The sequence below is a fragment of the Glossina fuscipes genome, unplaced genomic scaffold (genome assembly GCF_014805625.2).
Source record: "Glossina fuscipes isolate IAEA_lab_2018 unplaced genomic scaffold, Yale_Gfus_2 61, whole genome shotgun sequence".
In the NCBI taxonomy this organism is placed as follows: domain Eukaryota; kingdom Metazoa; phylum Arthropoda; class Insecta; order Diptera; family Glossinidae; genus Glossina; species Glossina fuscipes.
Genome location: NW_023998433.1, coordinates 5,919,731 through 5,938,616, shown reverse-complemented (window position 1 = coordinate 5,938,616; position 18,886 = coordinate 5,919,731). Strand labels below are relative to the sequence as shown.

The 18,886-nt window shown below is 32.5% G+C and overlaps 1 protein-coding gene across 1 annotated transcript in view; it reads left to right on the top strand.

Annotated features, from left to right (window-relative positions):
* LOC119637917 (homeobox protein araucan-like) overlaps positions 1 to 18,886 on the top strand; it is a 155,624-nt gene that overhangs the window by 102,415 nt on the left and 34,323 nt on the right. The window lies entirely within an intron of this gene.

Genomic DNA, 18,886 nt, shown 5'->3' with positions numbered 1-18,886 from the left:
CCTTTTGTGTGTTGCAAACGTTTTGACAAATTGAATATACCCCTCATCCTCCGGTGCTGGGTATAAAAAAAAAAAAAAACAAAAGGAAGGGAAAACACGGTGCACTAAACGGAAAACGCGAAAGGATTTATGGAAATAAAAAAAAAAAAAAACGAACACGACAATGAAACAAAGAAGTAATACATAAATAATCAACTCATTTTAAATCATAATTAACACTCATCCATCAAGTGTAAACTGTCAAAAGCACGTTTGCGGCAACACAGCCAAAAATAAAAAAATAAAAAGCTAGTAACGATAGATATAAAATTGGAAAATAAAAATAAATATATAAATAAATATAAAGCGAAAAAGCAAAGAGTGGAAATTTGACACATGCAGAATATTCGGAAACACAGCTTCGAGACAGACAAGACATCTGCATGTCAAGCATGCAAAAAGGAACAACCCTCAACTACCTAACATTAAAAACCTGAATTTTACAAAAAAGACCATTCTATCCTTTTCTATAAAAATTATTTAGAAATTTCAAGATTTTCAAGTGTCAAAGAGAAGGTAGATGAAAAAAATAAAGAAGGCTTCTGGTTAGAAAAAAGTTCACAATATAAACAGTTGTGTTTGTGTGTGTTTAAACAAATTTTTGTAGAATTTATATTGTAATGTTTATAACGACGCACCTCTTATGACCACAGCACTTCACTGATTTATCGGTAACGGAATCGGGTCTCACCACCATTGAAGAGTGTATTGCTAGTTTTGATGCAGCATTTGATACGTACTTATACCCGCTAGGAGCATGACTTTTGTCAGCCTTACTGTTCGTTGGCAAGTAGACGTGGGTTGCAGAATTGCAACGATAAAGACAGTTTAAAATAATCTTTTTTAAATTATTTTAGCCCTGAACTGATAATATATGCGGCCAATGTGATTCTGTTGTCGCAGATTTCTAGGCTTTTATTGCTTTAGAGCGGATGATAAACTCTGCTAATTGACTTCGACCGATTAGTGACAAGTTAAGAGATGATTTGTAACCTTACTAAGCCCATCCAACTTTTAATCGGGGCCGCAAGAACATTGCAAAACTATATAATATACGCCAACCAGGCTTTCCACGCACATGGAATAAACGGTAATTTAATTCACAACATCATTCATATGAGATCTCTATTTATGTCAAAAACAGATTCGATAATATCCGCAACAAAGCTAATCTACTCTCTTAAGTTTCTATCTTAAATATTATTTTATTGCGATTTCATCGTATAATAATGAATCCAATAACGTCTAAATTGAATTTATTATTATTATGTTAATATAATTTGTTTAGACTAAAAAACAAGCAGCAAGATTATTACCCCTTCTTCTTTTTTTTCAGTAGTAGGTCGCTTTAATAAAGTCAAATATTTTATTGATAGTAAGATGTCCAGAGGGTAGACGCTTCGAAAGCGAATCTTCTAATCTTCGAAAGGTTTTGACATTCATAAAATGTATATTTAATCGTAATGTCCTTAACAGATATTATTGTAAGCGGATTCCACTATATAATAATAATACAAAGATTGAAATCGTTGTTCTTTCATCATCTTAGAGTATAATGTGTAACTTGATCTCACATATAATTGGAAAATTTTTTACTTCATCACTCCATCAAAAATATAAAAGTTAATATTAAGAAGATATGAGCTTTCTATTAGGTATCAAATTGATGTTTGTTAAACCGAATTCGGTCTAATCTGTGCCTGCTTACTAGAACATGTCATCTTAGCAAAGCCATACTCAAGCTCTTAATCGTCTACTTCAGTTAGGTTCCACAATCAGTATGACCAGCCATTGAATGATACTACCTTAAGTCAACGTTCGTTCTTCATTTCATCCCCTGTTTATCATACCATTATCAATGACTAAAGATCTCTCATTGCGAAAAAAAAAGAAAATGGGGGTTTACGTGTGCTGTTCGCCGTGAAATATGCAACCCATGTAAACTTTCAAATTGCTTCTTTGGATACGTGCTGCCAAGTAAATCTCATCCCTAAAAGTGGTTATAGTAGCAAGATAAGCGACTTTCTTGCTACGGTTTAAGTGACATTCATTATGTTATAACGTCTCTGATGTTCATTCGGCATATTTATAAAAACCGTACCCATGCGTTAGCGCAAGCGACATTGCTTTGATTGAATGTGTACTTTGATGAGAAGAAATGAATATTTTTTTTTTCCACAATAAGTATATGTATCCTTATTTACAATCGAATGGTATTACTTGACAGGTTAGTAATAAAGGAAAAAAAGTACCACGAATATTTTAATCAGTTAATTTTGTTGACCTCTTTACAGATGTACTCGTATGCTCATCAAACACAGACTATGTGTAATATGAAATTAGGTTGTAATGAAATGATTTCGTAAAATGAAAAAAATACTTTCTAAAATACATTCATGATGGTAAAATTTGATGAAGAAATCCCCTAAGGACGAATAGCTGGATCACGATTTATATATTCATACATAATTAAAGCGAATACTTTGTTAAGCGCAAGATTCTAAATTTGTGTAATCGTTTCATTTGTCGCTCTCTATGTTCTTTCCTTACTTAGTGCCTGCGACTTAGCTTCTTTTACAGCCACATTATATGCATATCGTGTTATATGAAGTCCAGAAGTAAATCCAACTCAGGAAATACACTCTGGGGAAGTTCTGTTAAATAGAAACACACGACTAATCGAACAACGTATTTTTATAACAAATCATTCCACATGTGAACCACAGACTCTCACAGTCATAAAGGAATCTCGTATATTGGGCAGGAAGTTATTTATAGGTTTTTTTTCGTTTATTTATCTGAACAAGTTATGTATAAACATTAACATTATATAATAGATACGCCGTACATTTTTTATATCGAAAGCAAAAGTGTTCTCAGTTTATGTTTCAATGCAGGCATGTTTTTTTGATCAACTTAGCCCATTTTCAACGTCAAAATGTGCCCAAGAACTGGCAATGTCTCCGCCAAATCGAACACGGTATCTTTATTTTTACTGCTAGGAGAATATTCATAATAAACATTGCGGTTCTGCATAAGCTTTAGTTCGATTTATGGCTGCTCGGTGATGCAGTTACTCTTTTGAAATGGTATGTGGAGTTTCGCAACGTATATCTGTCGAAAATATTGGATCGATTAGGTCCTTCCTGTCCAATATGCCGGGTCCCTTTCCGAAAAGGAGCTTGTGGGGCTCATTGCAGTAGGATTCGTTATAAAAGCGAAAAGTATATTTTTGGCATCATGAGTAAATTTACAAATTTTCTTTTTTAGGTTAATTAATATTTTAAATTAAGGTACAATGAAAAATTTTTTTGGAAATGCAATACGAAATAAGCAAAAAAATCAAGTTCAAAAGTCAAATAAGCCTTAAAAGCTTAACTTGGTTCGATTAGAATTAAGTTACACTGCGTTATAAGAAAGTCAGAGCTAGCTTAATTAGATGTATTTACATCGCCCTATATCGAAACCCAAAAATAAGCAATGAATTAAAAGAAAGGAATACTTTAGGGTCTACTTATTTTTACCGAAATTTTCTAACGACTGGAATTGGGAATACCTAATAAATGTGAACAAAAAAAAATTAATCAATTAAATTAAGTGCAACCATATACAAATTTTTGAAGCTTTTTGAATTGGGCCGTCCACTGTACAAAGTGATCAAGTCCACAAAACAAAAAATTGAGGAATGCGATGAATCAATATACATTGCTTTTTCCAATTCCCTTTATAATATAAATTCAAATTAATATTATAAAACGAATGTATACAGATGTAAATTCTATCGAACGGTATATAAAATAAAATAAAAAATAATCGTAATTAATGTTACAACTTTTATGTGACTGGTGGAGTTAATCGATTTGGCAAGTAAAAAAACCAATATAGTTAAAGCTAGTGTTTAAATTTTTGGATTTTCCATTACAGAAAACTTTAATTAACATATATTTTTTTACATACTATCCATAAAAACGAATATTAACAGTTCTATTATAATGTATTATTTGTGATTAATTTTTATAAATGATGTCTTCTGCATCAGGTATATTTGAGGATGCCTGGTTTCCATTTTTTGTCAGGTTTTCATAGTAATAATGTTTAACAGCAGAAATGAATTTTAGCAGGTCCATAATGTCTCTGCTTTTTCCCCTTATCGCAATTCTACCTTTCGGTTATAATAAAGACTTACCTACAGTTTTCAAAATTGGTGCACTACCTGCTACAGATTTCTTTATATTAATAACATAAAATTCTGAATCTTCATTGTAATCACACTTGAATCATATGAGAACGGGTTTGGACTTTTCCAACCTTTTCTAGCCCATTTTAAGCCAAACTGCAGGAAACCCTTCAACTGTTACTTTTCTGTTAACGACTGAATTTTCAAAAAATCTTGGTCTTATTTTTGGATTACTATAAATGCAAATGGCAAAATCTGAATCGTTAGGCAAATACGTTGGTCCGCTTACCAAATATTTCATCTTAATTTACACAGCTGACATTTGACTACAACCCTGTTCAGTCTCTTTTAAGTGAAAATTGTTTTTAAGATCTACCATTGCCTTTCCATTCGAAGATTGAATTTTTATTATCGAAGAATAATTAATTGCAGCGACCTATATTGGACTACAGAGCTATTCGAAATGGCCTCCGAAATAAACTATTTATTATTTAGTTGCCAAAAAAATGTTGCCGTTTAATTCTGTTAACGTTCAATATTCCTACAAGCTATTGTAAATATCAAAAGTTATGTCTTTGCGAAGTGCTTTGACACCTAAATTTAACACTTTTCAAAAAGTGGAGTTAAGCGCTTTTTGCAGTGAATGGTTCAATAGTTAAAATGTTTTTGTACAAAAAACGTTTTATATGGAAACGCAAATGGAACTTATGTTTACGTTAGCTTTAACGTAAATTTATCCATATTTTATAAAAGTTTAGTTTTTTCACTTATTAGTGTACAATTTTTTTGTTTAATGTCATTCAAATTCTGCCGCAACACTTATTTTTAAATAAATAATTGCTGAACCTCGGAAATGGTCTATAAATTAAAACACATTCGTTCCTCTTGCCGTCTATTTGATTAGCGGAGTGTTTTGATCAAGTATTTATACACAACTTTATCAATTTGTTTATTGCAGCATTTGTGCACTAACCATTGGAAAGTGTCATTTGTGTTTTTGTAACGTTTGTTTTTTATTTATTTTATATTTTTGCATAAATCACAAGATGATATAAAAAATTTTAATCTTTTATTGTACATATGTTAAATTATTGAAGGGTAACACATGTCTCAGCGTTAACGACACTTTCATAAAAAAAAAAGAACATTATAGTCGAGCAAGATCGACTACCTACACTATATTCTCTAAAACATTTCTTATTTTTACTATAGAAAACAAAAATTATATCTTGTTTCTATATAAAGGCATTTTTTCATGTGCGTATTTATGGGGAAGTTGAACCAAAACGCATCCTAACGTAATACTTGTTCAATCTTTAACGATTTAAAAATAGGCACAGATGCTCCAAATTTTGGAGAGTTTATTATTGTATGAAATTACTACAATATTGTGAGTCAATTTCCATGACGACATAATTAAACTTAGACTTTTCTGCTCTGCAAAGGATAAATTTTTGTGAAAATCCTTATTAGGGTAGGATTCAAAAAATAGGCCGAGATGGTCCAAATTTGGTACAATTAATTTTTTTATGTTAAATTACTATTATGATATAATTGCATCGTGAAGCATTGAAAATTATAACTTCTCGATGCATGACTTTCAGTTTTCGTTATATGAGAGTTGGTTCAAGAATTGTCCCAGCCGGTCCAATGGCCGGTTAAAATGGCGAAATACTACTACTTGCCCATTTTGCCTGAAAAATTTTGAAAATTACAATTTTTTTCCGTATAACGACTTTTCATAATAAAATATGGCGAGTGATCAAAAATGTGGACCGATCCGGACCATTTTCAATAGCGTTGGTCGTTGGGTCACTGGACCAAATTTCATCAAAATATCTCAAAAATTGCGACTTTTAGTTTGAACACATGTTTACATGCGCAGACAACAGACGGACCGAAGGACAGACAGGCTTAGATCAATTCAGATTATGATTCTGAATCGATCTGTATAATAAAAGGTGAGTCTATCTTAAGCCCTTGTGCGTGTTACATAGAATCGTACTAACTTAATGTATCCTCTACACAAGTGTTGTAGCCTATAATTATAAGAGTCACAATCAATACGATAATAAATCTGATAGTTAAATTAAACAAAGGAATTTGAAAGGAGACGAACACAGACGGAGAGAGAGAAAGATACCTATGGGCAATTTATTAAGGATCACCATAAAATATTAAAAATTAGATTTTTTTTGGTATATAAAGACATAGTTTTCATTACAATCCTTATATGGGTTGGAATCCAAAAAATAGACCGAATTTTCATCAATAAATATAGAAAAATAAGCCTTTCTACCATAGGAAGATTCAGTTTTTTGAAAACAGTTATATGTCAGGAGATTCAAAAGGTTGCCCCATCCGATCGAAAGTTTTCACACCAATTGGGAATGCTGAGATACTATTACTAAGTGACATTTGTTAGAAAATTCTGAAACTGACGCTATTTCTTCATACAACGGCTTATCAAAATAACGCGTTATATGACAACTTGTCGAAGAATATTGCGAATCGAGACATTTTCAATAAAGTTCGTCCTTGAGCCAAAGCACGTCACCGTACTAAATTTCATCGAAATATTCGAAAATTGCGACTTGCAATTTACAAATTGCACGGACAGACAAACGTAAGTCGGTTCGAAAAATGATCCGTATGGTCAAAAGCGAGTTTACCCCAAGTCCCTATGGGTGTTATATACGTCCGCGCAATTTTGGCAACTCTGTGCGCGCGCTTTGATTGTACTGTTTTACTTTGTGCAAACAAATTTTGAAATTCTTTTTTTTAGCCTGTTGCTTTATTGTTTTATACGCGTTTAAAATCGTATTAATTATAAAAGTATAAAAGTGTTTAAATTAATTGCATTATATTTAACTTTTTGTCGTGATATTCATTTTGGGTTTTGCGATCAGCACTTGGTGCTTTCGTCAATAACTCTGTTTCTTTTTTTTTTTTTTTGCGTGTTAACAGTTTTTCTCCTGGTTTGGCCTTTGTTTACTTTGTCTTTAATAGTGTCAAGTTTACGTCTAATTTGAGGGATTATTTTTGTGTACGTGACAACCTTTTTTGTTTCTCTCACAATCTGCACCTTGTCTGTTACATTTTGACATGGAGTGTTCTCTCACATCATGTCGAATAAAACTTAGCCATGATTCTGAACGATTCAATACTTGTTGGCTTTGTGGACGTTTTTGTCATGCGAAGTATGATGGTATCAAGGGGCCATACTGCAAACGCAGTCCTGGATCCCTCGAAAGGGCTATGTTGGTCATGTCCCGACCGTTGGAAGTGGGATATTGAATGTTATAAGCGTTTAACGGTGATAAGGAATGAGTTTTCTTAATTGAGCAAAAATCTCTTTACTTTGAAAGTTTGAAAAAATTAATGCAATATCCAATGCGTGTTGTTATCTAGAGCACTCATCTTTTTCCCAAGCCTATAAAAGCCCAGCTCGTAGTGTAGTGGTTATAAGAAGATATCGAATAGATCTCACTGGTGGTGATGTTTTAATTTCCATATCCGCTGCAATCGCGTCCTATTCAAATGAATTTCCTAATCCTCCCGACATTGAATTCATTGCCATTCTGTCGAAAATTGTCAATAGACAGTTGTACGTAACTTGTTCCTATATTTCCCCAAGTGCGGATATTCCTATTTATAAAAAAGATGCTGCGCTTATTTGTGATATGGCCTAAAAGTGTAAACCTACTAATGTAGTCATAGCGTTGAGGAACATCAATTTGCGCTAGTCACTTGATGTTATAATAATAATTCTGGCTGTATGGTCCCCACTTCAGCGTCCGATAGAGCTATTTGTCAATGAATTATTGAATCGTAATGTACTTCCACACAATCGTACTCTGTTCTGCTTGCGATTATTTCGTCTTTTTTGCGACAAGGCATAGATATAATTACCTCAACCATCAGTGTTATTGCAGATACCTTCAGTTGATGAAATCCTCATTGCTTGTTAATCCCAAATATTTTTTAAGGTTCTCAACTCCACGAGAAAAATCTCCATGTCTCCCTCGCCTGTTTCTATCAATGGCTCTGAGTCCTCTGGTGATATTAAAATTGAGAGATTCCGTCGTGTGCACTTAAGTCATGCTCTGTCGAGCTATGTGGTTCTATTTCAGTGATTTGTAATCAATTCTTGAAATCAGTGGTTTTCCAGTTCTATTGGAAGAGTAGTTTCCTTGTTCTAATTCCCATATGTGGGAATAGACATCACGCAGAGGTATCGTCAAGTTGAGTGTCTTACCTAAATTGTTTGAGCGAATTGTTACTCAGCATTTAGCTTTTGCTATCAAATCTTTTATTTCTCTATTCCAGTGTGGCTTTCGGAAAGGAAGATCTACTGTCACGAATCTCTTAGAGTTTGCTTGCCATGTTTTCAAGGCTTCTTCTGGCGGCTCTCGCACGGATGTCGTATATACTGATTTTAACAAACCTTTTGACTTAGTTAACCATAACACATTGATCTTCAAACCACATGTCTCTGGCTTTCCTTTCTACTCATTGAAAAGAATAATTTCTTTTTTACGTAGCAGATTATTTTGGATTCTAGATAACTTCCTCACCTCTAAAAATTTTCCGTGACGTCTGGCGTCAGTCAAGGTTGCCACTTGGGATCCCTTCTATTTAATTTATACGTTAATGATCTCCCCTCGGTGATTAAATTCAGCCAGGTCTTAATACACACTGACGATGTTAAACTATTTTCTTCCTTCCCCTTGGAATCCCAATCGTATCAGCTTCAAATTGACTTAAACAGGGTGCTCGTTAAATGATGCTCGTTAAATTTTACGAAATTAAACCTAAAAAAATCCAAGAAGCTTTTTTTCTTAAGAAGGGAGTCTTTCAATAGTGAGTATTACATTGATTTACATAAATTGGCAAACGTTGATTCGTTCATCGATTTGCGGGTTCTATTCGATCAAAGATCTCGTTTTAATTTGCACATTGAGCTCTCTTTAAGTGAAGCTACGTCCACGCTAGGGTTCATTAAGAGATGTTCCAAAGAGCTTAAGGATCCTTACATTACAAAAAGGGTGCAAATGTGCTTAATTAGACCAATACTTGAGTTGAGTCTGTTATGTGGTCTCCTTCATATGGGTGTTATGTAGAATCAATTGAATTCGTTCAAAAGCGATTCTTGCTATTTGCTGTTGCTTTATTTGCGGTTGGGATCCGCTTGTCGTTCTTCCTCGTTATGAAAATAGGGTGCTTCTACTATCCATACCGTCATTTGAGAAACGTTGGTTTATTTTTGGCGTTTCCTTCTTAATTAAATTAATTAATGGTACTATCGATTGGTCCAAATTACTTGGTAAAATAAGCTTAATGTCCATGCTTCTCTAGGCACTTTATTTTCATTAGGCTGATTAATGTACTATTAAATATAATTACGAGCTGTTTTAACCCCTTCAGAGTTGTTGCAGAAACGTAAATGATATCTATCACCTAATCGCAATATTGAATTCTTTCAAGTCTATCAACACAACTTTGCCTAATATGAGCGATTTACCTATGTCGTATTTAACTTGCAATTTTATTATCTCATCACGATTCGTAAATTAGCTCGTGGTGCTTACTATTATCGGCTGCCTGGCTTTTGCATGTTTGCAATGGTTTAGGAGGTCGATTACAACTTGGACCTGTACTTGGACTGTAGGCGTGCCTCTCTCTAGTTGTGTAAAATGTTTTTTTTTAGATGAATTATTATTTATAGATGAATTATTATTTAATTGTTTGCGTGTGTTTTTTTTTTTTTCTTCTTGTCATTATTGTTACGTTAGATTTACAAACAAACTTAAATTAAATTAGGGGTTGTGTGATAGTACCGACAAGTGACGGTGTACTTAGTTCTCTTTAATTACCTACCAAATGTAATGAAATCATTAAAAAAATTCAATTTAACTCTATACGATACGACGAAGTGGTTTTCACTTTTGTTTTCTACACAACGTAGTGAATTTTAGGGGAACCACCGCCAAGTTGAATATATTAGTTGTGTATGTGTGTCCTTTTCTCGATATTACTGTCATTAATAACCTAGTTATTGATGTTTGAACAATATAAGATTCAGTTGTTTACAAAATGTCGTGCAGTGTATATCAAAGTTTAAACAGATGGACGTCAACAAGCAGCACTTACTTCATTACATGGTATTCTGTTTTAATCTGGGAAGTCTACTACCCAGATGATAAAGTTAGGTGATGGTGAAAACGCAGCAAGTGGTAGAACAGTGAGAAAGTGATTGAAGAGATTTCCTGAAAAAAAAATTTCAATGTTGGAGATGGTAAACGCTCTGAAGCTCCGCAAAAGGTATTAAATGAAAAAATCCAAAGAGTAGTGGACGAAAATCCAGAACAGGCTCAACAAGAGCTTGCTGCATAGTTAGGAGCAACTCGAGAAACAATTTTATTTCCATTGGATAGAATGGGAAAGATACAGAAGGAAAGAAAATTGGCTCCTCGTAAGCTAATCGAATAAAACAAAAGTCGAAGTGTTTGGTTATACTTGTTAAGCCTCTATGAAAATTGTGCCTGTCTTCATCAAATCATTACGGGCATGGAAAAATGGATCTTCTACGACAATTGAAAAAGAAGAAAAGCATGGCTTGACCCAGGACAAATATTCACTTTTCATGGCGAGGAAGTGCTACTATGTGTTTGGTGGGAGTGGAGTCTTAAAGCCTGGTAAAGTTGTTGCACCTAAACGAAATCAAAAACAATTAATTTAAACGAAGCGATTAAGGGAAAAAAAGCACAAAGGCTTAAAACCGCAATGGAAATCGGGAAGCAACTTAGCTTCATGACAACGCCCGTCCACAAGAAAATAAATCCAAGCCTACGCTGGGAAGTTTAACCGCCACCGCGTATTCTGCAGCCTTGACCCCTTTCGATTACCACTAAATCAGATCGGTGTAGTTATATGTAGCGGTTAACAGAAGTTGAAAATATGCGAAAATGGTCGGATGATTTTTTCGCCTGCAAGCCGGTATGTTTTTACCGCGACAATATTCACAAGCTACCCGAAAAATGACAAAAGACCACAGATAATGGAGGTGCATTTTCAGATGATAAAGCTTTGTAGAACTATGTTTTAAATAAAGTTAAATTTTATCAAAAAAGGAACGACTTTTCTTGCATTCAATTTTTATTCATTAACGTAATTTTTGTATATGTTTACATATCTATTTATTTATTTATTTGTTACTGGAGTGAAGTTAGCCCACTGTACACAGGCCATATTTTGAACTTAGTTAAATGATGGGCTCTCTTCACACTTGGTTCGCGCCTCTGCTAAGGTAGTTGATAATTGAACATCAAAAAATAACAAAATGTTGAGAAAAAGTAAACAATAATAAAAGTACAAATACTGCATGTATATTATAACAATAATAATAATAATAATAATAATAATAATAATAATATTATAACAAATTGTTATAACAAATTTTAACGAATTTCCTCAAGTACAGATTTTTGACACGTTTTAAAAGACCCTAAAATCTATTATAAAAATTTAATTTTATTACAATTCCCAGGATTTATCACCGTCAACCTATCCCTAAATATGCAAATTATTGGAACATTTTGCATTTAGTGTTTTATATATACGGAGAAGGCATATTTGAGGCGAGTTTGAGGTTGATAGACCCTGCACATAATAATTAAATTAAGTTTTTCTGATAGATTTCAGCATTTTTCACAACATACCAAAAATCTATAGTTGCGTATCATCTCTAAACGTTATAAAGTATAACTCCATTTAGATATTGCATTCTTATAGTATTTGCGCTGTAATTTTGCATGAGATTTAGGAGTAATAACTTAGAGGCTTAGTTCCGTTTATATGTGCACGTTTACTAATATCGTTTAATTTTAATACTTATTTTATATGATTGTGTTTTATTTCGCGATAAATCGTAACTTACCAAAGACATTTACCGAACATAAAACATTAAAAAATGTACGTTATCTTGGTGGGCTGTCTTAACTTCACTTATTCATTGACGTTTATGTAACGTCGAAGTCATTACGGCCGATTATAACAGATTACGATATCGACCCTAATTGTAATGATAATAATATAAACTGTTCTTAAGCATTCTAAAAAAAGGAAGAAAAATTGAAGGTAAAGAAAACAAAAAAAAGGAATAAATCAAAAAGAAACAAGAACCAAGAATGTGACTAGACTGTCATGAAGAGAAATAACACCACAACCACACCTCAATCCCAATTATAGGTAACTAGCTAATCTCGGCGAAAGCCTACGTTTGTAACTGAGACAAGGGCATCTAAATTGTCGCAACTCCTTAGGCAAGAAATATAAAATATCTTACAATTCTTACCTGAATGGATTTGAACAAAGAACATGTAACTTGAGGAATAACCGAAGGTTATTGCGAACGGGCCTACTGAAAGAGAAAAGACCTCTTTCTGATTTTCAGTATTAATATTAATATTTTCGATATTAATTTTAATTACTATTTGAAACCAGACTTATGTCTCGTACCATATGAAATTTCTTTATCAAGGTACCACATTCACGCTTTATAATATGCTTTGGCAAATGTGATACCAATGAACTGTATGATGTGTAGTTTTCCGAAGTGACAACATATTTTATGGGAAATCTTACTTTTCCCCTTCAAAGTGTGCAGAGTTCTGTTGAAAGTTATCGATTACTCGCGGATAAAAAATAAAACACTTCCGTATGCATGCATCCCATACAAGGAGTGTGTAAACACCCCGTTCAAGCCATTGCTCTGTGCAGATCCATGTAAAGAAATTAGATGCCATGCGAATTAAAATAACGTTTAATAATGTCCCATGCATTGCAATTTCAACCACTCGCTTATTTAAGATCTGTCTAAACAATAGCGACTTAAAATACTCAAAATGGTTCTTCTCCTGAATAGCCTTAAACGAACAATGGTTTGTCTTTACCTAAAACTTATACGTTGGCATAGAGATGGGAATTGCGGAAGAATCATTATACCCCACATCATTTGTGGTAAGTGGGGTTATTAATTTAAATTTGTGGTCTAAAACATCCAGGCGGACCTTTTTTTAATTTTGCCAATCGATTCAGAAAGTAATTCTGTCACTATCTGTTTGTCTGTACATCTGTCTACCTGATGTCTGTCTGCCTGATATCTCTCCTATTGGTGGTCGCAATATTTGGGATATCTTGATGAAATTTCCTATAGAAATGTGTGAACGAATGTTATTGACAATGACCACTTCCAATAAACCGCCTTATTTTAAAAAATCGTCATACGATTAAATTAAGCGAATTGTATTTAATATTGGGTTGTCGAGCGTTATAATATTTTTACTTGTTTTAGGAAAGATCACTTGAAACTAATGCCCACCTCGTATAATATACGATTTTTGCTTTTTTTTACAATAAGTATTCTTAGGCCATATATACTGGATGGTATACTGAGGACGAATGCAAACAAATGCTATCAAAGACTTTTTCCCGGATCTCGCAACGAAATTTATATAATATCTTATTTTCATCGAAGACAAAACATTGATAACATTTTGTGATTCGAAAACAAATTTAATTGCAACATATTCGATAATAAAATCACATGGCCTTTGGCCAGAGAGAAAGAGAGAAAAAGAAAAAAAAAGACATTGCTGATGTGTTATCATCTTAAGTTATAGGAGTAAAAGGAAACATCTTCTCGTCTCTCTTCATTTGTTTTTATCTCTTAAATCAAAACACATTAAAGACAACAGTGTCAAAAATTTCGAAAATAAAGAAAAAGTATCAAATATTTCTTTTACAAAAATTAAAAGTGTCTTTGAAAAAAACTAAACCTGATCTTAATAATCATATTGAACGGCTTAAGATCAAAAAGGAGACTTTTCACAAACACCTCGTTTCAGCTTTTTTTCTTCATTTTTTTGCGTATTTTCTTTCCTTTTTATAATCATCCTTTTCTTTACTCACATTTCATTTATTGACCGTAAAGCATAATCAATAAAAAAAATAAATAAATAAAAAGCAAGAAAAAGAGAAAAACATTTCGCGACAAGTAATGGATTTATTTGGTTAGGTTTTTTAATACGAAACACACCAATATGTTACGTATTCAATATGTATAGTGCTTACGCCCATATGTATATACGTGTAGATGCGTGTGTATATAAATATGTATAAAATCAAAATCTGATCAAAATACTGCAGTGATGTGCAAAATGTGCTTCAAATTAATTAATCACTTTAAAATAACAAATGACAACAACAATAGCAATAACAAGAAGAAACAGCTTAAACAACACAAAGCAATATGTTAAACATGATTGCACATGTATAGGTAAGTATATGTTAGTGTACGTGTGCGTAAGGAAACCAAAACAGAAACCATTTCAATAATACTGAATTTAAACGTCTTATAGAGATAAAAAATTAACGAAAAATGAAAAAGAAATTAACTTAAAAAAGGAAAAACAAACAAAAACAAAAAAGAACAGTTGTCTGTCTGCGAAAAGTTCATGATGACAACTATAAAAAAAGAAGCCAGCAGCAACAATAGTGGCGCAATAGCATCAAAGGAGCGGCAAAAATCTGTGGTGAATACACCATACAAACCAAAACGCGATGATAGAAAACGAAATACATACAACTGTATTTATATAAATATATATACATAAACGTGTGTATATGTAAATACGTTAATGCATACAAAACTGCTTGCGAGATTTGTCGTTGGCTGATATTAAGAACATTATTACTGTTGTCGCACATGATGAGAATGATGCCCGCTACAATCTGAGATCATACGCTTGCTTGATGATGATAATATATTATATATGATATTAATGTTGTTGTTCATGATGATGATGATGATGATGATGATGATAATGATGATGATGGTGATAATAGTGTTGACGACGATGATGGCGATGACGACGATGATGACAATGACTATTATGATGATGATGCCAAAAAGATGCCAAACATACATATTTAGTTAGCCATTTGCATATACGCATTTACGCGTGCGTATGCATATGTAGATATTTTTTCATATCATTTTAAGTATCTGTTTTTAAATAAACAAACATTTGAATGTTACTGATACCGCAATTGATGTTTATATACACATACCTTTTTTTTGTGATTTGCTAGTGAATTTTTTTTGCGTAAGCCATAAATTTTTCATCATCTTTGCCGTCATGGTTGTTGTTGTTGTCAACATTATTATTACTTGTTGTGTGTCCGTTTGTAAATTGCTTACAAGAACTATTAATCAAAGATAAGGAAAGTATTATCTAAAGCAAGACTCATATGTATTCATACACACATATGAGCGTACTTTAGCTTATGTTAATATAGATAAGTTTCTTAACAATTAGCAAAATTTTTTTGCCTTTTCATCTGCGATATTTAGTAATGTTTGCTGGTAATGCACACAGTTTGGTGTTAGTGTTTTGCTATAGGTTGGCAATGAGCGACCTCTGGTTACTAAATATAAAACATACGAACCTACAAAGCTTTCTTCTATATGCAGCGAAAAGCTAAAGCATATTAGGTTCATTGCATTTTCCCTTTTTTTATCAATAAACAGAACCTACTATAGTTCATGCGCATGTTTAACATTATCAAACGCTTAGATGCAATAATTTTGAAATTTAAAAAGCTTTTTGCTTAATAATAAAAAGCTTTTTATTAACCCAAGTAGTTAAAGTAGGTAGATATTTTATTGGTTTCTTGAGATGAGCTCATTTAAAAATTACTGACCATAATAATCTATATTAGATATATTATTAAGTTGCTTATTGATATCAGACAGAAAAATGTAATGAATGCTATGCATTTTTAATGGCCGAATGGTTTAATATATGTTCGGCCACTTAAAGAAGATATTTATTGCAAAAAGATTTCCAAAATAATAGGTAATTTTTGTTTTACACGTTTCCAGTAAAGCTTATGAAGACGTTTTGATTTACTTTTCGAACTTTCATTGAATATGCACGAAGAAAAAACATGGTACATTTTTGCATTTATGGGTTGTGGAGCTCGCTACCCTACCTATCCTCAACCCAACCTCCCTACTCTAACGTATCTATTGGCTTTAGTTAAATAGTTTTCAACTTACACTCTCGACAATATTTAGACATATGATAAAAGACTTCCTCAAGCATGTCCACAATTTATATACACATAACCATAAATTTTAGTAAGGAATCAATTTGCAATTTATATGTAGAATGAAAATTTCATCTGTGATATTTGCGTCGTCTGTAAGTGTCTAAAGGGTGACATCTAGTTAACGCGTACGTTTTTTGCTCTTTAATCTAAAAACTCTGTCGTATGTAATCGAAAGGGAAAGCTTTCAGTTGCAATTTTATTAACATGTAGAGAGATCCTTCTGGTCTTTTACTTAATTTTTTTCAGTCTTCATGAAGTTTCATGTATAAAAACGGTTAACACTATTTTCGTATTAACTGATATGTTGAGTTAAAAGCTTCCCATTTTAAACTGAAAAGCTTTTCATGAACCCTGATAGGAGATGAGAAATATAAGATATGATGTTTACAATTTATTTAGAAATAATACGCTGAGCCCCGAATGATTACAAGTGTTCTGGACAATACGAGCCTTGCCTCCTAATTGTTTAAATGTTTTATAAGTATTATAAGGAGTCAATAAGGTACTTTCTGCAGTTGAACACCAAAGAAATTAATTGATGATGAAGGCTTCTTACTTTTCTACTTTACATTGGTTTTTCCTTTTCTTAGAATATTTGCCATAACGGAGCGTTTTTCCTTTACGTCGCACTTCAATTGTTTCATTCGATATATTAAAGTGCTGAATTCGGATCGTTGAAGGTCTGCAAGATCTGCAAAATAATTTCATTATTAAATAATAGAGTTCAAGACTCGGTGCAGGTTTATTTATTATCTCGAGTTCATTCTTAACTTTACTTGTAAAAGAAACATAAACTATACCAAAACAGATGGGGACAGCCAGAGCTAGGGCCAGAAGCTGAAAATAGTAATATGGATTAGTTTTAGCCAAGTTGGATGCGATTATATATAAGAAATAAAAAGAAAATTGCATATAGTTTAAACTAATTAGAATAACAAATGACTTGGAATTTTTCAAATACTGAACGGATTAAATTCTAGTAGCCTGAAAAGGAGTGGCTTATATATGTTTTTTTTCTTTCCATTTGGGTTTTGGCATATTCATATTCAAAAAATATAGCAATTTTTATAATAGCGGCAACATCTTCACGAATATAAATAAAACGATAACACCGTTCATTTCAAACACTTTTTCCATGTGATGTAAATGATTTTTAAATCTGCGAAATATTGTACAAATAATTATCCATAAGCTTATTTGCATGCGTACTTTAAGTAATAATTGTCAAAGAACAATGTTTACTTACAAAATATGTAAACCATGCTTAAATTTTTTCAAATAATAAAAATCGAAAAATCTTACTCTAAAGAAAAGGTTCAAGGGCAGTACATTTTTATCTAACGTGAAATGTTTTCGCATCAACTGAAGGTTAAATGTCTCATAACTTATTTATCGAGGGTTAAAGAGCACTAGGCGCGTATAAATGTTAATATGTAAATGCCGCAACACCAGAGGTAAAGCTTTCAATAAAAATAGAATGCAAGAGTAACAAAAAGGATAATAACAACCACCTTCAAGGCAGCTCACACAACTCACATGCAATCAAAATAACTTCAGATTCAAAGAATAACCGAGGATAGATATAAATGCATATTATACTTAAATATACATATATATTTATAAAACGATAAAAACAAAGGACGGGTCACGAAGAGTTTATACCTCTTTCTATGCATTTCTCCGTGAAACCGTTATTTAAGAGAAACTTCTACTTTTCTTTTTAAGAACCTCTCAACTTCCCATTATTTTATTAGATTTCGTTTAAAACGGCATTGAACGTGTTCCTATCTTTTATTGTGTTTTTTGTACATCATAAATATTTATAGGAAAAATTGAGACGCGCATACCATTGACTATAAACATAAACGCACCAGCGAGCTATTCCTATTGTTATAAGGCATTTCTCAAAATAAACGCCAGCCCCAAAAATGGCTGCTTGCAAATAGATGATCGTCTTGCCTGTTCATCATAACATGAAATGAAAGAGACAACACTACATTCACTTGCATAAGTGTGTGACAAGAAGACTTTTTCTTTTTATTATTATCAATATTTTTTCATTTTATTTATCTTTTCTTTAAATACTTTTTTGTTGTTGTAGCCAATTTATCTTTTTGCTTTAGTATGCGTGCGCAAAATTACCCCTTCGAGAGATAAGCATCTGAATTTTTAGAAATAGCACTCTCTTTCTCTCTTTCTCAGCTCTCCGTTTACAATTCTCTTCGTTACATTTTCCAATTGATTTTATTATTAAGTCTGTTTTATTTATGTATTCTCTCTCTCGTGTTAAGATGACGGTTAAATGAAAAGGCTACGGCATGTTTCAATTAATTCGAGCCATAACGTCATGTTGGCGGGCATTACATACTCAAATGATTTTAAAACTAATTAAATATTTTTATAAAATTTTTCATAGAAACAAATTATTGAACGGAAAAAAAATTTTGTTTTTTGTTTTTATTAAAAATGTAAAATGTCAAAACATATCATAAA